Source organism: Oncorhynchus clarkii, chromosome 22 (assembly GCF_045791955.1).
Source record: "Oncorhynchus clarkii lewisi isolate Uvic-CL-2024 chromosome 22, UVic_Ocla_1.0, whole genome shotgun sequence".
NCBI classification, from domain to species: Eukaryota; Metazoa; Chordata; class Actinopteri; order Salmoniformes; family Salmonidae; genus Oncorhynchus; species Oncorhynchus clarkii.
Window position 1 is genome coordinate 32,938,969 of NC_092168.1, and position 12,474 is coordinate 32,951,442.

The 12,474-nt window shown below is 45.2% G+C and overlaps 1 pseudogene; it reads left to right on the plus strand.

Annotated features, from left to right (window-relative positions):
- Positions 1-12,474, plus strand: part of LOC139380802 (titin-like) — a 172,754-nt pseudogene that overhangs the window by 149,796 nt on the left and 10,484 nt on the right.

Here is a 12,474-nt window from a genome sequence, read left to right on the forward strand (position 1 = left end):
AGAGGAAGCCGATCTCAATTTGGATGTTCCCATGACAACTCAATACACTGCCAAGGCAGGAAGGGATATTGAGGTGTTTATTCCACTGAAGGGCAGACCTGCACCAAACTGTACATGGAGAAGACATGACAAGAACATGGCCAGCGATGCAAGATACACTATCACCAGCACAGAACGTACAACAGTTCTTGTCATTCCAAAGGTCACCCGCGACGACTGCGGCAAATACTACCTGGAGATTGAGAATGGTGTTGGAGAGTCCAAGTTCGTCACTGTGTCTGTCAAGGTTCTTGACACCCCATCCACTTGCCAGAAACTGATCATCAAGAATGTCACCAGAGGCAAGTTGACCCTGAGCTGGGATGCTCCTCTAATCGATGGTGGTTCCCCAGTCACCAACTACATTGTGGAGAAGAAAGACGCTAACAACAGAGCGTATACAGTCGTGTCATCAGAATGCCCCAACACATCATACAAGATCGACGGTCTGTCGGATGAAATCGCCTACTTCTTTAGAGTGTCTGCTGAGAATGAGCATGGTACTGGTGATACATGTGAGACTGCAGAGCCAGTCAGGGCCACTGAGACCCCCGGACCAGTCAAAGAGCTGGTCGTGACAGACGCTACTAAGACATCAGTGACTCTTCACTGGAACAAGCCCGACCATGATGGTGGTAGCTACATTTCAGACTATGTCATTGAGACAAAAACTAAAGAGGAAGAAACCTGGACTGTTGCTACAACATGCAAACGTTGCACATGTGAAGTTAAAAACCTGAAGGAAAACTCTGTTGTAGACTTTAGAGTGTTTTCTAAGAATGAGAATGGCAACAGTGACTTCTCTCAGATTGGGCCCATAACAGTAAAGGAGTTTATTATTCCACCTGAGGCCAACATGATAGATTATCCAAATGGCGAACTCTTTGTTCGCGTCGGTCAAAACATCCATATTGAGTTGCCATTTAAGGGTAAACCAAAACCATCCGTTGGATGGATGAAGGAAAACATTCCCTTGAAAGAAAGTGAACAGATTCGCTTCCGTGAAACAGACAACAAAGTGTCTATAACAGTCAGAAGTGCAAAGAAAGAGAATGCAGGCCTATACACATTGATTCTGGACAACAAGCTTATCAAGAACTTCTTTGATATCAATGTGATCACTCTCGGACCCCCCTCTGTGCCAGTTGGACCGGTCCGATTTGATGAGATCAAAGCACAGGGCATCATTATATCTTGGGATGAACCACAGGACAATGGAGGTGGAGACATCACTTGCTACAGTGTGGAGAAACGAGAGACGGCCCATGCTAACTGGAAAATGGTTTGCTCTAGTGTGGTGAGGACAACGTTCAAGATACCCAACCTTGTCAAGGGCACAGAGTACCAGTTTAGAGTGCGTGCAGAGAACAAATATGGAGTGAGCAATCCTTTGAATTCACCAGACGTGATCGCCCAACACCAGTACATGCCACCAGGTGCACCAGGAAAACCAGTCACATACAACATTACCAGTGATGGCATGACTATCCAATGGGAAGCACCCAGCTTTGATGGTGGCTCACCAATCACTGGCTACCATGTTGAAAAGAAGGACAGAAACAGCCTTCTGTGGACCAAGGTCAATTCCAGCATAATATCTGCCCGTGACTACAGAATCATTCAGCTGATTGAAGGACTGGAGTATTCCTTCAGAGTGTATGCAGAGAATAATGCTGGCCTGAGTCCTGTCAGTGAACAGAGCAAACATGCCCTTGCAATCTCCCCAGTTGGTGAGTACACAATGTTTATGACTGTCTATGACAGATGTTATAATGTAGCTGTTATAAAGGCTTTATGAATGCATACATAATAGGGGCTATATTAAAGGTTACCTTGTTGTTTTTTCCACAATGAACAGTGTGCTATCATGAATGTGATAACTTTATGAGTAAACACTTTACACATTTAGCAACCTGACCTTTCACTTCCCCTTAGATCCACCTGGTACTCCTAACGTCATTGATGTCACACGAGACACCGTCACACTTAAATGGGATACACCCAAGAAAGATGGAGGCTTTAAGATTGTGGCGTACAGTGTGGAGCGACGCCAAGGCAGAGGCAAATGGTTGAGATGCAACTTCACAGACATTAGTGATTTGCAATTCACCATCACCGGACTTTCTGCTGGTGATCGCTATGAATTCAGAGTGATTGCCAGAAATGCTGTCGGCACAGTCAGTCCACCCACGCAGTCTTCTGGCTATGTAATGACCAAAGATGAAAGTGGTAATATACATTATATTAAATATATATTCAATATATTAAATATACATTATACTGTAAATGATACAACCTAAGTTTGTCTGTATGTGATTAAATGTAGCATTAATTGTATGTTTTTGTGTCTTTCTCTGTTTAGTTTCTCCCGACATTGAGTTCAGTGCTGATACTGCTCTTGTGTACAAGGCTGGTGAAAACATCAAACTGAACTGCAGTATCACTGGACGACCAGTGCCTCAGGTCATATGGTACAAGAACGGTAAAGAGGTCGACAAGAAGATGTTGATTGATATCACAACTAACATCGGCTCCAGCAGCCTTTTCATCAGAGATGCTGATCGCGACCACCGCGGAGTGTACATGGTGGAAGCCAAGAACAGCTCTGGAACAAAGACAGAGAGTGTCAACATCAGAGTCTCAGGTTGGTTTATAGATACAGTAGATTGTTACATTCTTTATTGTCTCTCAAATTGTGATGAAAATTATTTAAGTGGATGGATTCATGCTTAACCATTAGCAATGTATGCTTTCTTCAGATACCCCTGGACCACCTGAGGGACCAGTGCGTTTCACTGGTATCACTACAGAAAAGGCAACTGTCTGGTGGAACCCGCCAGAGAACGATGGATGTGCTGCAATCCTCTATTATACGGTGGAGAAGAGAGAAACATCTAGGATCTCCTGGGCAATGGTGACAAGCAAGTGTGAAGCTTGTTCATTCAACGCCACCAAGCTGATCAAGGGAAACGAGTACCAGTTCCGGATCTCTGCTGTCAACAAGTTCGGAGTTGGACGTCCTCTTGACTCTGATTCATTCATTGCACAGATGCAATTCAGTAAGTTCCACCAACCAACAACTACTAAAGTGATCACTGACATGTATACTTATGTGTTATTAACTTCAATTATTATGTTTAACTAACACAAACAAATGTTGTTTTGTTTCACAGCCGTTCCAGAAGCCCCAGGAACACCAGACGCCACAAATGTGACTGGAGACACCATCACAATAGGCTGGACAAGACCCAGATCAGATGGTGGAAATGAGATCAAGCACTACATCCTGGAGAGACGTGAGAAGAAGAGTTTGCAATGGGTGAAGGTTTCATCTAAAAGACCAATCACTGAGCTCAGACACAGAGTGACACACCTGACTGAAGGTAATGAATATGAATTCCGTGTCATGGCTGAAAATGGTGCCGGAATCGGACCAGCAAGCAGCACATCAAGACTCTTCAAGTGCAGAGAGCCAACAAGCGCACCAAGTGCTCCTTCACTGGTGAAGGTCACCGACTCCACAAAGTCATCTGTCACCCTGGAATGGATCAAGCCTGTGTTCGACGGTGGAATGGAGATAATTGGCTACGTCATTGAGATGTGCAAGGCAAGCCTTAATGAATGGCACCAAGTCAATAGAACAACTTGCATCAACACCACATACACCGCTAAAGGTTTAATGGCTGGTGAGGAATATAGGTTCCGTGTGCGTGCAGTGAATGGGTCTGGAAAAGGAGAAGCATGTGCAGTTCCTAATCCAGTGCAAGCTGTTGATAGACTGACGTCACCAGAAATCACCCTTGATGCAGACTTCAAACAGACACACGTCGTGAAGAACGGTGCCACCGTCACTCTTCATATTGCCTTCTGTGGTAAACCAGCTCCGCTGGCTACATGGACCAAGGCAAGTGGAGAACTTGGTGTTATGACAGATGTCAACACAACTGACACATACAGTACCTTGACCATTGAGAGCTGTACCAGATATGACTCTGGGAAATATACCTTATCTCTTGAGAACAACGGTGGCCGCAAATCTATCACATTTACCGTGAAGGTGCTTGATACACCTGGACCTCCAGGAGCTATCAGCTTCAAGGATATGACCAGAGGAGCTCTGACAATGCTGTGGGACGCTCCAGCCAACGACGGTGGAGCCCGTATTCAGCACTACATTGTAGAAAAGCGTGAGGCTAGTCGTCTCAGCTGGAAGTCAGTCAGCGAAAAATCCTCACGTCAAATGATCAGAATGACCAACCTAGGCATAGGTGTGCCTTACCTGTTCAGAGTCATCGCTGAAAATATGTATGGCAGGGGAGAACCCTGTGAGATGACTGAACCAATTACTGCAACTGAGGTGCCTGCTCCACCCAAGAGTCTTGACGTCATTGACACTACTAATTCCACTGCTATCTTGGCCTGGCTGAAACCTGAACACGACGGTGGCAGCCGCATCACAGGTTACATTGCTGAAGCCAAAGCAAAGGACTCTGATCGCTGGGTTGTTGGCGGTCAAACCAAACTCCTGAAGTTGGTCATTGAGGGCTTGATTGAGAACACAGAATATGACTTCCGTGTCAAGGCTATCAATGAGGCTGGTATCAGTGTCCCAAGAGATGCCTTAGCATCCGTTGTCATCAAGGAGCCTAAGATTGAGCCCACAGCAGATCTCAGTGGCATAACCAACCAGCTCATCACATGCAAGACTCACGATGCATTCACCATTGATATCCCCATCAGTGGCAGACCAGCTCCAAAGGCCACCTGGAAACTGGAGGAGATGAAGCTAAAAGAGACTGATAGAGTGATCATCAAGACTACCACAGAAAAGACCACCCTGGTGGTAAAAGACAGCAAGAGAGCAGACAGTGGAAAATACTACCTCACTCTGGACAATGCCGCCGGAGCAAAGACATTTGCTGTTACTGTCAACGTTGTTGGAAGACCCACTCCACCAGTAGGACCCATTGGAATCTCTGCAGTGTCATCAGAAGGCTGTTCATTGGCTTGGACAGCACCAGAGGATGACGGTGGAACGGATATAGACAACTACATCATTGAGAAGCGTGAATCTGGATCTACATCCTGGCAAGTGGTGAACTCAAGTTGTAAACGCACCACGATCAAAGTCAGCCATCTGACCAAATACATGGAGTACACCTTCCGTGTCTCTGCTGAGAGCAAGTATGGCGTGAGCAAGTCCATCGAATCCTCAGCTGTTGTCATTGAGCATCCATTCGGTAAGTTCTATGTACCTACATGTGTTAAATCAATTTACATTTGCTGTAATAGTTTGAAAAAGACACTAACGATGAATTGTTTTTATCTTATTCTCAATATCAGTTCCACCAAGTCCACCAACCCGCCCAGATGTGGTGACAGTATCTGCTACTGCTATTGGGATCAAGTGGGATCTGCCATATGCTGATGGCGGCAGCAAGGTGACTGGATACTGGATAGAGAAGAAGGAGAGAAACACCATTCTTTGGGTCAGGGAGAACAAGCTCCCATGCCTGGATACCCAATTCAAAGTCTCCAGTCTCATTGAGGGCCTGGAGTACCAGTTCAGAGTTTATGCAATGAATATTTCTGGTCTCAGCAAAGCCAGTGAGGCCTCAAGACCAGTAGTGGCTTTGAACCCAGTCGGTAAGTGCAACATTCAAAGGACATTTTTCTAAATATTTGGAGTCTATTTGATCCATGTTGACATTTGACCTTTCTGCTGATTGTACATTCTTATTCTGTTTCCATGTAGATCCTCCTGGTAAACCAGAGGTGACTGATGTCACAAGGTCCTCAGCTACTATTGCATGGGGTATACCATTCAATGATGGTGGCAGCAAGATTGTCGGATACGTCGTGGAGCGCAAGCCATGGAGTGATGATGAGTGGGATGATGCCCACTGGTTGAAGTGTAACTACACCACCATCACGGAGACTCACTTCACAGTCAGAGGACTGGGTGAAGGAGAAATCTTTGAATTCCGTGTCATTGCCAGAAATGGAGCCGGAGTTCACAGTGCACCATCTGAAACAACAGGACCGATCACCTGCAAGGATGAATACAGTAAGTTACTGTTAGATACTGTTAAGTGACTGTTACGTTTACTCGTAGATAAACGTACATTTCACCACATTTCTTTTTTATGATTTATATTTGATTTTTGTCTATAGCTCCTCCCAAAGCTGAACTTGACAGCTCTCTTGTTGGAGAGCACGTCACTGTCCGGGCTGGGTCAGACCTGGTCCTTGATGGTGTAGTTGGTGGTAAACCCGAACCCATAGTATGGTGGGCCAAGGGTGACAAGGTGCTGGAGCTGGGAGAGAAATACTCCCTGACATACACCAGTTCAAGAGCCATGGCCATCATCAAATCCTGCAACAGAAATGACACTGGAAGATATGTTCTGACCGCGAAGAACGCCAGTGGAACCAAGACAGTGGCTGTCAATGTTAAAGTACTCGGTAAGAACATGGAAACAAATTGGAGCTCAACAAAATGTCTTCTTACACTGACTATTACCATAATAACACATTTGTATGTTTCACTCTGTATTTCCAGATACACCAGGGCCTCCTGAGGACAAGATCACAATCACCAGGGTGACAGAGGAGAAGTGCACTGTGTCTTGGAAGATCCCTCTGGAGGACGGTGGAGATCTGGTCACTCATTACATTGTTGATAGGCGTGAGACCAGCAGACTCAACTGGGTGATCATGGAGACTGAGTGCAAGACTCTGTCTTGTGTCAGCTCCAAACTGATCAAGAACAACGAGTACGTATTCCGTGTCAGAGGAGTCAACAAGTTCGGACCTGGTGTGCCCTTGGAGTCCGAGCCTGTCATCGCCAGAAACGCATACAGTAAGTGTGCATCCAGTGGCCATCTCATTTTAGTAGATACAAAACAATTTTAGTCTGATTCTAAGGCAAACCCTTATTAAACATTTTTTTTCTCTCCCCTATATCATTGCAGCTATCCCATCACAACCTGGAGCACCAGAGGTCACGGCTGTAGGAAAAGAGCACGTCATCATTGAATGGATGAAACCTGAGAGTGATGGTGGAAGTGAGATAAAGAATTACCTGGTGGACAAACGTGAGAAGAGCAGCTCCAGATGGACCAGGGTCAATAAGACCTTTACCATCTACGACATCCGCCTGAAGATCTCTGGTCTGCTGGAAGGCAGTGATTACCAGTTCCGTGTTACAGCCGTGAACACAGCTGGAAACAGCCAGCCCAGTGAAGCCTCTCAGTATGCCTACTGTAGAGAGCCAACATGTACGTTTTTTAATGTTATTTTTATTTTACCTTTATTTTACTAGGCAAGTCAGTTAAGAACAAATTCTTATTTTCAATGATGGCCTAGGAACAGTGGGTTAACTGCCTGTTCAGATGCAGAACGACAGATTTGTACCTTGTCAGCTTGGCGATTTGAACTTGCTACCTTTCGGTTACTAGTCCAACGCTCTAACCACTAGGCTACCCTGCCGCCCAGTGATTAAACAGTCATTGTCTTATAATCCATCTTTATAATCTTACCGTTTTTGTTTCTAAAAGTTGACTTATGGTTGACTTTTGAAACACTGAAAAACTACTGCTGTTGAATAACCCATACTGTATTTTGTCTTTACCGATTCCAGACACTCCAGCCCCTCCTTCAATTCCACGTGTGATAGATTCCACCAAGCATAGCATTAGCTTGCAATGGACCAGACCAATGTATGATGGTGGTGCTGATGTTGTTGGCTACGTGGTGGAGGTGCTTGAGGAAGGAACCGAGCAGTGGTACAGGGCCACTCAGAAGACTCTGAAGACCAATTTGTTTGTTGCCGCTGGACTTCAAAGCAACAAGAAGTACAGCTTCCGCGTCGCAGGAGTCAATAGTAATGGCACTGGGGAATTCAGCGAACCAAGTGTGGAAATTGAGCCGGTTGAGAAACTTTGTAAGTTTGTTTTTATGCTTTTACTGTCAATACTTCACAATGGCAGCATTAGTAATGTAAATGGTAACTTGGTACAACTGCCGTTTATACCAATGTATACATTGAAGCCCAGCCACTCCTTTACACTTTTACTGTTTTTATACATATGTTGTTAACATGCTGTCATTTTGGTCCCAACAGCAATCCCTGATCTTGATCTTCCTGATGATCTGAAGAAGACTGTGTGTCTGAGAGCTGGTAACACTCTGAGGCTGTTTGTCAATGTGACTGGAAGACCTGCACCAGTATTGACCTGGAGGAAACCTGGCATTGACCTGCAGAGCCGTGGGTTCATTGATACAACTGACAGTTACACTCAACTGATTGTTGAGAAGGTCCATCGTTACGATTCTGGCAAATACACCATTGAGGCTGAAAATCCATCTGGCAAGAAATCAGCAACCATTCTCGTCAAAGTTTATGGTATGTTATGCGGTTACGTTGTCATACTTAAGATGGTTAAATGATTAAGAACTATCTGTAAACCATATAATTATTTAAAGAATAGTGAATTATATGATCTCTGTGCTGTGAACAGTCAGTTAATCCTTTCTGTATTTTCCAGACACTCCTGGACCACCCGGTTCAGTTAGAGTCAAAGACTACACAAAGGAGTCTGTCGTCATCACATGGGATGTACCAAGTATTGATGGTGGAGCCCCTGTGAACAACTACATCATTGAGAAACGTGAAGCTTCAATGAAATCCTACAAGACCGTTACAACAGAATGCAGGAAGACCTTGTTCAGAATCACTGGCCTGGAGGAATCAGTACACTACTTCTTCAGAGTGTTACCAGAGAACATATATGGTGTTGGAGAACCATGTGAAATCCCTGAATCAGTGTTGATCTGTGAAGTTCCCAGCCTTCCTCAGGATCTGCACATTGTGGATATCGGCAAGACCTCAGCAATCCTGAACTGGGAAAGACCTCTTCACGATGGTGGAAGCAGACTGACGGGCTACGTCATTGAAGCTAACATCGTTGGATCAGACAGATGGAGTGCAGTGGCCACCGTTAAACAGTCCATGTCCCAGCACACCGTCACTGGTCTGACAGAGAAGGAGACTTATCTCTTCAGAATCAGAGCTACAAACAGCAGAGGAGTCAGCGAGCCTAGGGAGATTACAGGACCTGTGGTCGTTCAGGAACAACTACGTATGTTATATTCTGAATAATATCTGATATACATGGCAGTTAATCTATTTAAAATATGAAAGGTTAGATACATCTTCGAGATGTTCTAATTTTCAAAAACCATCTTTCCTTTTACAGTGGCACCCTATATTGATCTGACCGGCATACCACAGAAGATTGTCCATGTGCCAGCCGGTAAAAAAATCAACATCAATATTCCTATAAAAGCCCAACCTGCTCCAGTTTGCAGCTGGTCCTTCAATGGTGCAAAGATGAAGGATAGTCTTGACCGGGTTAAGATTGAGTCTAATGGAAAATACACCAAACTGACTGTGCGTGAGACAACCATTGATGACACTGGTAGCTACACTCTTCAAGTGAAGAATTCCATAGGAACTGCAACAGAGATACTCAAAGTTATCATTCTTGGTAAGTGTGTGTGTTCTTGGAAAGCTTCCATACTTGTGTTTGTGCGTTCTTATGTTTTTGTTACTGCGTCAAGTACTAACCGTCTGCTTATTTCTATCTAGATAAACCTGGAATACCCATTGGACCAATCACAGTTGATGCTGTTGATGCCACATCGGTAACGGTCAGCTGGGAGCCACCAGAGAAGGATGGCGGTGCCAACGTCAGTGGCTATGTTGTTGAGCAGCGTGACGCTCACCGCCCCGGATGGCTACCAGTGTCCGAATCTGTCACAAGACCCACATTCAAGTTCACCAGATTGTCTGAGGGAACTGAGTACGTGTTCCGTGTGGCTGCAACCAACCGCTTCGGCATTGGAGGATTCTTGCAGTCTGAAGTTGTTGAATGCAAGAGTCTCAAGAGTAAGTCATCATAAATCATAAAACACATTAAATTCCACCTTTTGACAATATGTATTATACACTATGATTTAAACACCAAAACAGTGAGAAAAGAGGCGAAGTTCGAGAGCCATGCATCCTCCGAAACACGACCCATTCTCCGAAACACGACCACATTGCTTCTTAACACATTGCTCATTTAACCCGGAGGCCAGCCACACCAATGTGTCAGAGGAAACACTGTACAACTGGCGACCGAAATCAGCATGCATGTGCCCAGCCCGCCACAAGGAGTCACTAGAGCACGAGGGGCATAGCAGTCACTACAGACCCTGGTTCAACCCCAAGCTGTGTCACAGCCGGCCAAACCTTCCCCTAACCCGGACAATTTTGCACTGCCTCTGTGGATTGAACCCGGGTCTGTAGTGACGCCTCTAGCACTGCGATGCAGTGCCTTAGACAGCTACGCCACTCGGGAGGCCCATTTTTGATGAAGTTAAAGAAACGAGATGATGGTGGCATAACTGATCTAATGTGAAATCTCTAATCTCTCCACAGCCGTACCCAGTGCACCAAACAGACCTGATGTACTGGATGTGACTCATGAAGGAATGACCATCACATGGCAGTCACCAGAAGAAGATGGAGGGTCCCAGGTGTCTGGATATATAATTGAGCGCAAAGAGGTCAGATCTGAAAGGTGGATGAGCATCGTTAAGAACCCAGTCACCATGACCAGATACAGATCATCTGGTCTGTGCGAAGGCAATGAGTATGAGTTCCGCGTGATCGCCCTGAACTCAAGAGGCTCGAGCAAACCCAGTATGGCATCTAAACCAGCTATCGCCATGGATCCCATTGGTATGTATCTGTAATCCTCTACCTTGTTTGTCATGCCCAACATTGGAATAGGAAGTAAATTAAGTCATTATTATTTTTTACTATTTTGCAATGTGTCATTCAACTCAATGATCTATGGGTCCAATTCCACTGGAACTTAGCACACATTTCAAAGATGCATAGTATGCATAACCACAACTATTCTATTTGTTGTCTTTATCTAAACAGAGCCTCCTAGCATACCACAGTTCCCCATGGTTACAGACACCACCAGAACTTCTGTGTCTCTGGCTTGGAGTCCTCCTGAGGAAGAGGGTGGTTCCGTCGTCACTGGTTACCTGATTGAGATGCAGAAGGTGGACCAGGTGGAATGGACCATGTGCAACACGACACCCATAAAAATCTGTGAATACACTCTGACACACATGCCTCAGGGAGCTGAGTACAAGTTCCGTGTGATGGCCTGCAACGCTGGTGGACCCGGAGAGCCAGTCGAGATCCCAGGAATCGTCAAGGTTATAGAAATGCTCGGTAAGAGATTAAATATGTGTTTAGAGTGCCATGAAGAGCTGTATTTTCTATTTTGCTTTTGAAGCTTGTGTCAAATGTGAACTAATCTAATGATCATTTCAGACTATCCTGACTACGAACTGGACCCCAAATACGAGGAAGGCTATGTGGTCAGACAGGGAGGAGTCATCAGGCTGTCTGTGCCAATCAAGGGTAAACCAGTCCCTATCTGCAAGTGGACAAAGGAAGGCCGAGATGTCTCTCACCGAGCTATGATCGCCACCAATGATGATATCACTGAACTTGTGATCAAAGAAGCCCACAGAGACGACACCGGAACATATGACCTGGTGCTAGAGAATAAATGTGGCAGGAAGGCTGTCTACATCAATGTTAAAGTGATTGGACGTCCTGACGCACCGGAAGGTCCCCTTGAGTTTGATGATATCCAGGCTCGCTCCGTACGAGTCAGCTGGAGACCTCCCTCTCAAGACGGTGGCTCTGATATCCTGGGTTACATCGTTGAAAGGCGTGAGGTATCAAAGGTAGCATGGTACACTGTGGACTCAAGAGTGGTGGACACAGCTCTGGTGGTCAAGGGACTGAAGGAGAATGTTGAATACCACTTCAAGATCACTGCTGAAAACCAATTTGGTGTGAGCAGATCTCTCAAATCAGATGAATGTGTCACTCCGAAGACACCCCTGTGTAAGTATTATTTTTATATTCATAATAATTTTTCTGCAAATGTGAAATGTGTTATTGTGTTAGTTATCATTCCTCACTTCTTCTATTTACAATTATGCAAATATTTGTTTGTATACAACAGCTCCTCCAGAACCTCCAATCAACCCACCAGAAGTTATGGATGTCACAAAGAGCACTGTTGCTCTATCTTGGGGCAGACCAAAGGATGATGGTGGCGCCCGCATTTCAGGATATTACGTTGAGAGGAGAGAGGTGTCCACAGAGAAGTGGGTGCGTCACAACAAGACACACATCACCACTACAATGTACAGTCTCACTGGACTCATCCCTGATGCTGAATACCTGTTCCGTGTCGTGGCACAAAACGACATTGGTCAGAGTGAACCTGGACCAGTATCTGAAAATGTTATATGCAAAGATCCATTTGGTAAGTATATAATAGGTCT